General features: G+C 42.3%; 1 protein-coding gene across 6 annotated transcripts in view; it reads left to right on the forward strand.

The window, feature by feature from the left end:
* Window positions 1–12,045, forward strand: part of FYN (FYN proto-oncogene, Src family tyrosine kinase) — a 136,574-nt gene that overhangs the window by 77,223 nt on the left and 47,306 nt on the right. For all 6 annotated transcript variants that reach the window (XM_074819302.1, XM_074819301.1, XM_074819304.1 and 3 more), the window contains one exon: window positions 4,448–4,582. The gene's annotated coding sequence lies outside the window, so the exon portion shown is untranslated. The remainder of the gene's footprint in view (window positions 1–4,447; window positions 4,583–12,045) is intronic.

Consider the following 12,045-nt stretch of genomic DNA (forward strand, 5'->3'; position numbering starts at 1 on the left):
AAAATGTTTCAACCATACTTTTGCATCTTGACAAATGTTTTAAAAAATATAACACAAGAGCATGAGAAATTCAAGGAATTCCTTAGGACATTCAGCTGTATTTTTGATCAGCCTTTGTCCTCTGACTTTCTAGAGCAGTGACTCCAAAGGAAGTGCATGGAAGATTGTGCAAGGAGCAGGACACCACGCGCTTCAAGGACTGAAGTGTTTGATAATTCCTGACAATTGGTGGTCTTAAAACTCTTATTCCCTGAACATCACAACATTTACGCAGGTCCCAACATAGCTGGAAAGGTCCTGCAGCCTCTGATGGTCAGCTAAACTGTGGGCCACACTTTGTGGCCACATTTCGGGAGCAGAAGGGTGGGAAATGAAGAAGGACAAAAGTCTGGTTTTTATTTTGTGTACGGTGGTTTGATGTTCTAGATCAAGTAGTTTGTGGCTGTAACACATGATCACTCTTCTCTCAGAGACCATGCTTCTTATACCACGCTTCTTACAGACATACAAAGTGGTAATTTATCTCTCTTTTCACTGTGGTCAGATAGCAGATGTAGACTTTTATTGTGGTAGAGTGACCCACACAAGTAGCTGCTGAATAGCAAAGTGATAGTGCACTCCTTCACAAGAGTTTCTCTTCTTGGAAGCACTCTCGGCATACAGAAAGGGGAAGCCTTGAGGTTCTCATTTGGTTTTTGTGTGATACCTTTACAGACAATCTGTCTGCATGGACTGATGGGGACCTGGAGGAATGGAAGAAAAGGAAACTTGAGAGTAGCAGAGGTGGAAGCCTTTCTTAGGAGATGAGATAAAAGAGGGAGAAGGGAAGGAGCTTGGGATCTGTTTCTTTGTTCTGTTTTCATTGTATAAAGTTGAGGGACAAGCCACATTTAACCCTGGTATTTTCCCTTATGAGTTCTGAAAAACTGTATCACTGATGTATGTTTTTTTCTCTTTTCCTTTAATACAGAAGTTATTTCAGGAGCAACAGCAACCAGGTAGAGAAGAAAATCTTTAGTTTAATCTTTTATTCTCAAGATAGTCATCGTGGCTTCCTTGATCTGGTTTCCTAGCATAATTCATCTTTCCCTTGGAAAAAGTGTCCCCAGTCTCTATTCTTGTACTCCCTCTCAGAGTTGCCTCAGCGTTCTCTGCTATCAAACTGTGCAGCCTTGAAGTTGCCAAAGCTTGGGCATTTAAATGAGTAGCAAGGCAGGAAAGTTTCATCCTGACAATGATATTGAAAGCAGGTCCAGGCAATCCCCTAAATTTTAGAAGAATAAGAGAGAAGGAAGAAGAGCAGTTTGCTTTAAGGTGAGGGGACTATGTTAGGAACTCTTTTGAATGTACTGTAGCCATAAAGGACTGAATTGTGCTGTTCCTGGGGTTCTAGATTAATATCCTTTATGGAACAGACGTTTCATGCATGTTATGTGCAAAGAGCCAATTATATATACAAGTTAGATAAGTTAAAGCTATAAATGAAATGCTGTGTATACATCCAAATGATACTTTGGAAACATTTTTCTTGGTTCTCCCTTTCTTAGACAGCGTGTAGTAGTCTTGCTGCTGAGAGGTGGGCATGTGTTTGGCTAGGTTTTGGGTTGTGCTTTGATTTCTCTTATTTTTTTCTTCAGTGAGGAAAGGAGATTGGGTAAAACTCTTTTCCGGTCTCTGTTGACATCAGCACATTTGATCTGCCTGAGTCCAAAAGAATTATGTCAAAGCAATTGCCTGCATTTGTTTCTTAGCATGTTCTCCAGCAGCACTGTTGCTTGAGGGTCAAACTGAATACTTTAAACTGGAATTGGGGCAGAAACTGCAGCCAGCCTTGGGTCAATGATGCCTCTTGAGATTTGTGAAAGTGACACTTCTGGGGTTCATTGCATTAACTTCCATAGCATTTCTGCGTCTGGTCTGGGTGACTTACAAAGGCAGATGGGATGGCTAGTCTCGCATTCTCCATTTAATTCTTTCTCTGTGTGTCTGGAGTAAAAGGACAAGCCTCACATCTGACTTATTTCTTAATATTTCAGAAAGATTTTTTAAATCCACATATTAAAGCTATTTGCTTCATTTATGTTTAGGAAGATTACCACAGTTATTTCATCTGTAAAAATAAATTTGTGGAGTCTAGCCTATGTGAACTTTGTAATGGTACATCTTTTGGTATAAGCAAGCCTTTACAAGGCTTAAAAACACAGTTGCACATGTGCTTAACAAAACATCCTAATGCTGTAGGATGTAGCTGGGGTTGTGCCAGAGGAAGAGGGAGAAAAATGCATCCAGGAGGACAGAAAGTATTGAGATACAAAAATGAAGAATTCAAACTGTATTTTAGTAGGCTCTGATTCATCTTTTATTAGTAGCTCTGAAAGCTCACTCTTGATCAGCTTTCCCAAAACTTTTGCTCTTTCAGTGACTAAAGAGTTGCCAATCATAGTTTTGAATCTTGGGATCTGTTGATAGGAAGACCAAGTATAGCAAAGACCAGGTGGAGGTGTGTGTCTGAACGCATGTGCACATATCTGTGTGTGTCTATATACATATATATACCCCACACTTGGACATGCCTTTTTCCTCCCTAAATTTTCACTAGCTTTCTTGCTTTAGTTTACTCTGCAGAAGTTTTGTAATACAGTAGTTTACTTAAGATGGGATATTTCTTTTATGTTTGTAACATAGCACTGAAATTTTACTATGCTATGTATGCTGTGTTTTAGTGGGCATCACTTACTGAAAGTGACTGAAAGTTTGAAAAACACATTTTTTTCCCACCTGTTGAACAGAAAAATATCTGTAGAATCATAATTAAATATAATTAAATGTTTGTATGAAATAATGCCTTCTAAATTTCTGGAGTGCTGTATGTGAACCAATGCTGAGCACAAGTAGTTGAGATTATTTTATCTGTTTTATTTGCAGAATTTACACTGCAGCACTCAGTCATTCCAGAAGCTTAAAATGAGCTGATGCCAGCCACTGGCACAAATCAAACACTCCCCAGCCTTCCTCACTCCTGCAGATTGACAGGATTAATACTCTCTGGCCAAAGGCCCAGGTTAAGGCAGACAGCATGGACAAAAGCTTGCACTGCATCCTTAAAAACCACCAAACTTAAATATTGGCAGGCTGCGGGATGAAGCAAATTCAGTAACCAGGGCCCCCTGCTGAGCACGTGGTCCTTAGGAGCCCACCTTCTAGACCCCATCCTTGGGATGCAGAGCCCAAAGCTTTCTTGGCAGCACCCGGTTCCCTCAACAGGGTGAAGGGGAAGGAGAAGACGTGTGGATATCCCAAGTGAGCTGGGAGGTGCCTGCGGGAGCAGTGCTTACAGCCACTCACCCCACTTAAAGGCACTAACTTGTTTTCCTGACGAAGGTAGCTAGTCTATCAGTTCATCCCAAAAGGGTGAAATTGGGAGGGTGAATATCTGTGCGGTATGGAGGACTCTTCCCTCAGCCTGATCCATTAAGGTCACCTTCTGTGGCTGGGGGATCCTGGAATGGGACCCCAGGCAGATCCCTGGGATGAGATCCTAGCAGCAGGCAGAAGATTAAATGAACTGCTGAAGCAAGGAGTCACAGGTAGTCTCTCACTGTCAGAACTGTAATAACCCCCACTGGTTTCCTAAAAGTTGTTTCCTTGGCATCTCAGTGTGAATTTTGTGTGGAGCCAGGTGCTGGAATTCAGAGACGGCTGCCTGCAGATCCTGCAGAAGATGGACAGTTGGGTGTCATCCATCCTTAAATGGCACCTCAGCCCCAAAAGGTTGGGGTTTCCCCTGGATATATTTTGTAGGCTCTGAGCAGGAAGGCTGCCAGGATTACTACCCTGAGAGGGAAAGGAGTGTTTCTTAATGGAAACAAAAAGCACTGTCTGATGCGGTGACCACTCACCCAACCTCCAGCTTTATGCAGGAGCTCCTGCTTCATGCCTAATAACCCAAGGTGCATGATGTGCATCCTTTTTAAATCAAGCACAGTTATTTTCACAACTTTGCAGAGATGGACAGTACATCACAACCTGGGGTGCAAAGGGTTAATTACTGGTTAATTGTCCATAACAGATCATTGCTGAAAAAGCAAAACAAAATTGCCTGTTCACAGTCTGGATTGGATTAGTTTCCAGTTCCAATGTGTTTTCCACCTTTGCTTGATTAGAGCCCACTGTTGTCAAATGTATTCCCTGTATGAATACTCCTGTACTGTGAACAAAATAACAAAATTCCTGTTAAGCTTTCTGTTTTTAACAAAGCTTTCTGCTACCCAGTGTTTTCAGTTCTTTAATCTCTCTTCCCTGAACACTCTTCCAATTTTTCCAACACTTTATTTGAAAAATGGAGCAACAGAACCTGATACACTATTCATGAGCAGAAGAACAAGAGCCAAATACAGCGTCACTGTAACCTACCTACTCATCTTTTGATTTTCATTTGTTTGTACAGCTGAGGTTCGCATCAGCCCTTTTGGCCACAGCCTTGCGTGGGGAATTCATGTCGAGCTGATTGCCTCCCAGGACCCCTGGTCTCATATTCAGTCTCTGCTTTGGAGGATAGAGTCCTCTCTCTCCCTCTCATTGTGTAAGTACAGCCTGTATTATTTATTCTGATAAGGTGATTCTGCACTTGACCATATTAACACCTAAACTGGTTTCTCCCATCTTTCTACAGGCCCCAGTTGCTCTGTGTCAGGCTTGTCCTTTCATTATTTGTTTTTTGCTGCCCCCAGTCTTGTATCTGACCATAATGACTTAACTTTAATCCAGGTCACTGATAAGGCTATTAAATAGTGAAGGGATGATCACCAGTAGGAACCAAATAGGAACCCATCTGTTTGCTAATAAATAGTTTCCCATTTACAGTTACACTTTGGCTTCCTTCATTTATCAACTTTTTAATACATTTGACTGTGGACTCAGAAGTGTCTTCAGTATAAAATATGTTTGAGATTTTTGCCTGACCCCATACAGTGCTGTCCACCTATGGAGTCCTGCTCTCCATGTACAGATGGAGACACTCCATACAAGCTTCAAAGCATTGTTTCTTCTTAAAGATATTCTACAGAACAAGTCAAATAATTTAGACTTGTAATACTGTCAACAATGCTGACTTTGTCAAGTGAACTTGTAATTTTGCAAGAAATGATATCAGATTAGTTTGACAGGACCTGTTTCCCTTAAAGACAAGTTGATTGGCTTTAATTCTAGAGCTTTTTTTTTAAGATTTTATTAATTGAGTCCTATGTTGGTTGTTCTATCCTGTGCAAAATAGTGGAAACTCAGCCAACTGGCCTGTAATCACTTTTTACCCTTCTTAAACAGTGGCCCAGCATGAGCCTTCCTCTTGCCCCTGGTCCTTTCCCAGGGGCCTAGAACTGCTTTAGATGCAGCAGGAGCAGCTCTAAGGCTAGGTCTCTGAAACCTTCTGAGACAAGTTTGTTTCTAGAAACTAATCTGAAACACCTATAATCGTGTATCTGCTGCTTAGTGTCCCCTCTCCAGGGGCTGCTGTGATGGGAAGTTATTTCATCATCATAAACAGATCGTCCAGCCTTTTACCTGTGTGCTAATCAGAAATACTTATTGAATAACTTCTGCTGCTGCTGTATTGTTATGAACAATTCTACCACTTTTATTGTTCAGGATTCATCTTTTATAATCTGCTTAGAAAAATAAGAAATTATGTATCTGATTCTATCTGCCTTAATTTTTCCCAGTATCTTCTTGCTTCCTCTATATAATCTTTATTTTAGCTTTTTTACTCATTATTATCTTTTCCCCTTTCCCCCTTCATGTGTTGGTTTTGTATATAACATTTTATGTTTTTTCACTTCCCTGGTAAACCCAGCTGTTGGGTTTCTTCTTTGTGTGTTATTTTTATCTAGCTGTCTTCTTTTCATGGTTGTAACATTGTAGGCATTTAAGAAATGTCTTAAACCATTTACAGATGGCAGCAACTTTCTGTACGTTCTGTCTTCAGCCTGATTTGACTCCTGTTCACTATAGTTATGTGAAATTGCCTCTCAGAAAGCATACACTATGATTTTAGCTTATGTATATATGAAGAGCGTATGTTCATATATTGCATATAATTTTACTAGTCTGGATTTGATCACAGACAGCATTAGTTATTTTCACAGAAAGTGTTGGTCCTTTTCAGTCTAAACAACCAGTAACCTTCTTTCTGGTTTGTGATCATTTCCTCCTTACTGAGACAAAATCTAGAGCAGGGATTGTCTGGCTCCTCTGCTAAACCTCATATGACTCACAAGCAGTTCAGGTGTAGCTACATCATATGACCAGCGGTAAGTTGTGCTTGTGCCGGCACCGCAGCTCCTGCCTGTTGCTGTCCCTGGCTGGGGCAGGGAGCAAGTCAGCTGGTCCTGCTGCATGTGGCGTGGTGGGGTGACCACTGTGGAGTTTACCTGTGTGCAGTGAAGTTTAGCAACACCCCACAAGCTCTTCACATTGTGGTCGCCGTGCTGTGAACTGCTCCTGAATTCTCCATTCCCTTTGATGCTGCAAGGCCTATATTGTGTATGACTCATTTAGCTAATTGGCAAGAGCTTTAGTTCACGGGGTTAGGAAGACTGATCTTTCCTTTAAATTAAGAGTTAGTAACTTGTCATTTGTAGCCTTTTGGAAAGTACAGGCATGTTTTAGTGCGAATGACATAAGGTCTCCAGCATAAACAACACGGGTTTTTTTATTCTTGTTGTATATAGGTGTTGAAGAAGCTCGTCATCCTGTGCTCTGTAGTGATTTCAATGATCTGTAACAGATACCAACTAATATCCCACCTTGGGTCTATCTTAATTCATAAATATCCAAGATTACTTACTTACTTCCATGTTGTCAGTCATTCAGACAGACATCATTTGTGACATATAGGGCCTGTGAACTCCCCTCTTCCATTTGGACTTCTTAAATTGGCTACAATATAGGGCCTGTGAACTCCCCTCTTCCATTTGGACTTCTTAAATTGGCTACAACTGTTTATTTTAATATTCTAATGATATAAATGTAGCTATTATTTTTTAAGGAGTGTTACTTTGCATTGCTACTCTGCAGGCAGAGGATTTATCCATTTTTTCAGACACTTGTAATTAGCATATAGGCAACTGAAAAAGGTCATCTTCTTACAGCCACTGCTTTGGTTAATGATATCATGGATATCATGATATATTGTTCTTGATATCATGGATTTGTGCAGAATGTGCTGTTGGTTTGTTGTTTAAGCTGACTCGCCCAGCCAGCCTGGCTTACAGAGTATGCATTCATTTCCTGTCAAGATACACAAATCTGACGTCTGTCCTCTGTGCTGTTCACCTAGTTGTTAACTTCATCAGCCTTTGGTTTTGTGTCTTTGTGTGAGGAAACAGGAAGGAAGTCCAGACAGGGTGTCCAGATCTCCTGAATTGTCAACAGTTGTGTAGTCCACAAGGTGTATCACAAAATGGTCACCTCCGGTGAAACCCTGCCTGTCTGATCCTGATTACCATCCAGTCCTGCACTTCTCTTTTGTGTCTTAAATACGAAGAAACAGAGAAACCTCTGTTGATTGCCTCTTCCTCACGCACTGCTCTTTTCATTCTGCTGATGAGGATGGTTGGAGCCATCCTCAGGGGCACTTTGGGTCAGTGCTTTTCAACTGCTCTTGCTCAGAGAGCTAAACTGGGGAGGGCGTGCAGGCAGTGTGAGGGAGAGCTCAAACACCACCAAAATGTTGCCACAGCATCCCGTGGATATGTATTTGCTTGGTCATGTGTGTGCTGTGAGCTTGTAGACCACCTGATGATATATGGGCCCCAGCGCTCTCTGGATTACCAGTCAAGGAGCACCACTGCAGATAATCCTGCGTGCTAGGTTAAGAAAATGTCCAACTGGGCAAACTTCCACACTCTGTTCTGTGTGATTAACAGGATCTTCGGGTAGGTTTTTAGAGCTTTGCAAATGTACATTCATTCACAGGCCAGTTTTAAAGTACAGTTTCTTCTCCTAAGTGTATGAACCTTGAGAAAGAATGAAAGAGGGAGCAAGAGAAATAAAGAAATCACAGTTCCTCTGGCTTGAGGGGAGGGGCTATTAAAAAGTGTTTGCATCCACTGTTTTGGTCACTCATTGAGTAATAGAAAACGACTGAAAGAGACTCATCCATCCTTCTAACCAGAGGCAGTGCTGTCCCTGGCACATACTTGTCTAGCTTTCACACTGCCTTAGTCAATCTATTCCAGGTTGTTTTGCTGTCCTTGCCAATAGAAAGGACTTTCTTCCCTGACACCTAGCCTAAATATCCACAGCTTCCATTCAGTCCATTATTTCAACATGATTTCCTGCTTAGGCCATGAAGGATTAAAGTAGAACCTCCTATAGCTGTGCTAAGGAGATTGAAGTAGCTTTAAGCTAAGGGACCAGGTTATGGACCTGTATCTTAGAGTCACTACACATGACCATCCCTTGCAAATCATTCACTGAGCAGTATGTGTAATGACCTCAGGTTCATGATGAAATCAAATTATCTCTTCTACTTGCCCTCAGATGTAGACATAAAGCTTAAAAATAGATCTACCATATGCTTAGTGATACTTAGGTATTTTCACAGAATCACAGAATCGTCTAGGTTGGAAAGGACCTTGAAGATCATCTAGTCCAACCGTTAACCTAGCACTGACAGTTCCCAACTACACCATATCCCTAAGCGCTATGTCAACCCGACTCTTAAACACCTCCAGGGATGGGGACTCCACCACTGCCCTAGGGAGCCCATTCCAACGCCTAACTACCCATTCTGCATTTTGATCAATGTAGAAGGACCCTCTAGCTGTTTGCTGGCTTCCTTTGGAAAATGCTCGCTAACCCAGCAGAATCTATTTTTCATGGCCCTTAGCTGGCATCTGATCGCTTTTTAAGCCCCATCTTCTTTGCGTAGCAGAAGGGTCCTTCCCTCATGGTTTTCCTCACCATCACCTTTTTTTTAAACTCCAAGTTCCAACTCTTGAAGCACCTGTGATGTTCTCCCATGTTTCTTGTTGTCTCATTCTCCTCCAGACTGTGACGTTCCAATTCAAGTAGTGCAGCCATCTAAGAGTCAGGGCAGGCTGTGGGATTAATCACCAAAAAGGAAAACTTATCAGTCCTACAACCATATACACTAATGCAAAGACAAAGAGGACAATACATTGAGGAGAGAAAGCATCTGTCCAGCATTGTTGTTCTGTGTTCCTCTGTTACTGCTGCTGGTATCTTGAATGCTGGTATCTTTTAAAGAGACAGAGTGAGAAGGAGACAGAAAGAAAGACAGAGACAGAGAGAAACAGGCCTTTGGGGGCATAGGTCCACATGTATCAGTTTTGGTACTACCTCCTAGAGTTCCCTGACATAGCAGTGGGATGTAGGCAACCTTGTTGGGCATTGGGCGTTGCAGGGTCCACTCTGAGCTGAGTAGTATTAATCCACCTTTGGAGGAGGCAGAGGGGCTTTGCTGTGGGTCACTGGTCCTCAGCAGAAGCCAAGGGAGGGGACAGTAGCTTCTCTTTTTCCTCCCATTCTTGTGGATTCTGCCTTGATTCCCCTCCTGTTACTCACCTCTTTGCTTTGCTCTGCCAATTGCCCCATTCAGCTTTGGGTAGGTTATCTCTGTTTCTAGGGGCATTTCTGAGCTTTTTGGTGATAGGGACTGTGTGTGGTTTAAAGGAAGGAGAGACTGACCATAGACTTCCTAGAAAACATCCCTGGTGGCACAGAGGAAGCCACAGGATTGTAGAATATGGGGAGCTTCAGTTTGTAGGTTAGTTGGCAAAACAGAGTTGAGAATCGCTGGTCTTAGTGGCCTCATGATTGGACTGTATTCATCAACGCTGTCAATCTTCTGTAAGAGAGAATGCAAGTTAGGACCTGTCTCCTTCCACATCCCATTGTCCAGGGTGTTTTTCACTACCATCTCAGCCTCCCACTCTCTTGTTTTCCAGATTTCAAAATCTCTGCTAAAAATGGACTAGATGGTAATGTGTCGTCTTTGTAATCACAACAAATTCATCTCCAGGCAGTACCTCGATTCTTGCCTGTCTGGTTAACACGGCTTAACTTGTGTACCTCTGAAGTTATTTTTCAGACCAAGAACATCACTTACATATTACTCACTGTGGTGGGTTGACCCCAGCCAGCAGCTAAGCCCCCACCCAGTCACTCACTCACTGCTCCCCAGCAGAATGGGGTAGAGAATCGGAAGGGCAAAAGCAAGAGAGGTTGAGATAAAAATCAGTTTAATAAACAAAGGAAGTAAAAAGAAAACAAGTGATGCAAAGGCACTCACCACCTTCCACCAGCAAACTGATGCTCAGCCAGTCTCCAAGCAATGGCTACTTTCAAAACACTCAGCTTTTATTGCTGAGCACAACATCATATACTGTGGAATATCCCTTTGGTCAATTGGGGTCATCTGTCCCAGCTGTGTCCTCTCCCAACCTCTTGCCCAACCCCAACCTACTCACTGTGGGGGCAGAGTGAGAAACAAAGAAGGTCTTGACTCTGTGCAAGCACTGCTCAGCAATAGCTAAAACATGGGTGTGTTATCAACACTGCTTTGGTCACAGATCTGAAGCACAGCAGGGTTCGGACTGCTATGAAGAAACTTAACCCCATCCAGACCCAGTACACGTATCTAAGCTCTCATACAGAAGTAAGCTGTTATACACTGAAACCACAGTGGCAACAGCTAGGGTTGAGAAAACAGGTCTCACTAGTAGCACTTTTTGTGTGTGTGTAAGCGTACGCAGAGTTTTTGTGTCTTCCCGTTACTGATGTAGTCAGTACCTTCAGGACTCTGGTTGCTCACTGGCCTTTGTCACCATGTGGTTGCCACCTTGTCTGGGGTCTCTACCTGTAAGCATCTTTGCTGTTGTAGCTGAAGCCAGCTGCAGTAATGGTGAGAAGACTGGGGATTTCTTTGTGAGCTGGCCACAGGCAAATTTTTGCTCCTATTTAGGAAGGAGAGTACTTTTTTCCCCAGTATAACTGGACAAATAAGGAATTCAAATAACACTTCTGAAATATTAGCAGTAGCAACCTAGGTGAAACGAGAGCCCCTTCAGGAGGGAACGGTGCCAGGAATGGTCTCAAAGTAAATCATCTCCTGATTTGAGACTCAGCTTGCTCCCATTTCCTTTCTGTCACATCCTCCAAATTCTTCTGTCACCAGAAATCAGACAAGGCAGAGAAGAGGTTAGTTTCATTTGTGCATAGACAAAGGAGGGTGGGGAGGGAGCAATGGGGTTTCTTGAGAGAAAATCTTTCTCTATGCCTCTTACATACTCCAAAGAAACAAGCAGGTAGGACTTCTATGCCTCTCCCCTCCCCTTTCCCCCGCTTCCTTCCCTGCCCATCCTGATTCACATTTTGCATTCTGCTCCATGCCGCTCCCATAGTGTGGTTCAGATGAACACCCATTAATCCTGGGTAGATTCTAAAAATAAGAATTGAAAGAAAAAAATCAGAACAGTGTGAATCAACCTGCAATCATCTTTCTGTTCTCTTAACGGAGGAAAAGAAAGAGGAAATCAGTGGAGACACTGTTTCACTTCTTTTTACAAGATAAAATGATTCTAGCATTTGCAGCAGTTGTTCTCTTGATACAGGTTTTCTAATTTATATATTTAAAAGACACTTTAAAATTTAGGTGCATTAGCTCAAAATGCTTATGCAGACCATCCACCCACTTCTCTCTGCTTGTGAATAGAGTTACCACAAGCAGCATGATGAAGGCGGAATGTAGCTTGAAATCATGCTATCGAATTTACGTGTGTTACTCAGAACCAAGGATAGACCCATCCTTTGGGGGGGTTTAACTGTAGAGCAAGCAGTGTGTTTACTGTGTGTAGCTGCTGCCTTTAGCTGTTAATTTCAAAGCTTCCTTTAACTCACTTTAAGCACACAAAAAAAAGAAAGAAATCCTAAGTGCAGTTTTGAGTCTGACTTGGTCTTCAGTTTATGAATGTAAAACCTGCAGGCCTTCCTTCTCACATTAGTTATATGTAAGCTTCTTCCTTT

The sequence above is a fragment of the Strix aluco genome, chromosome 3 (genome assembly GCF_031877795.1).
Source record: "Strix aluco isolate bStrAlu1 chromosome 3, bStrAlu1.hap1, whole genome shotgun sequence".
In the NCBI taxonomy this organism is placed as follows: domain Eukaryota; kingdom Metazoa; phylum Chordata; class Aves; order Strigiformes; family Strigidae; genus Strix; species Strix aluco.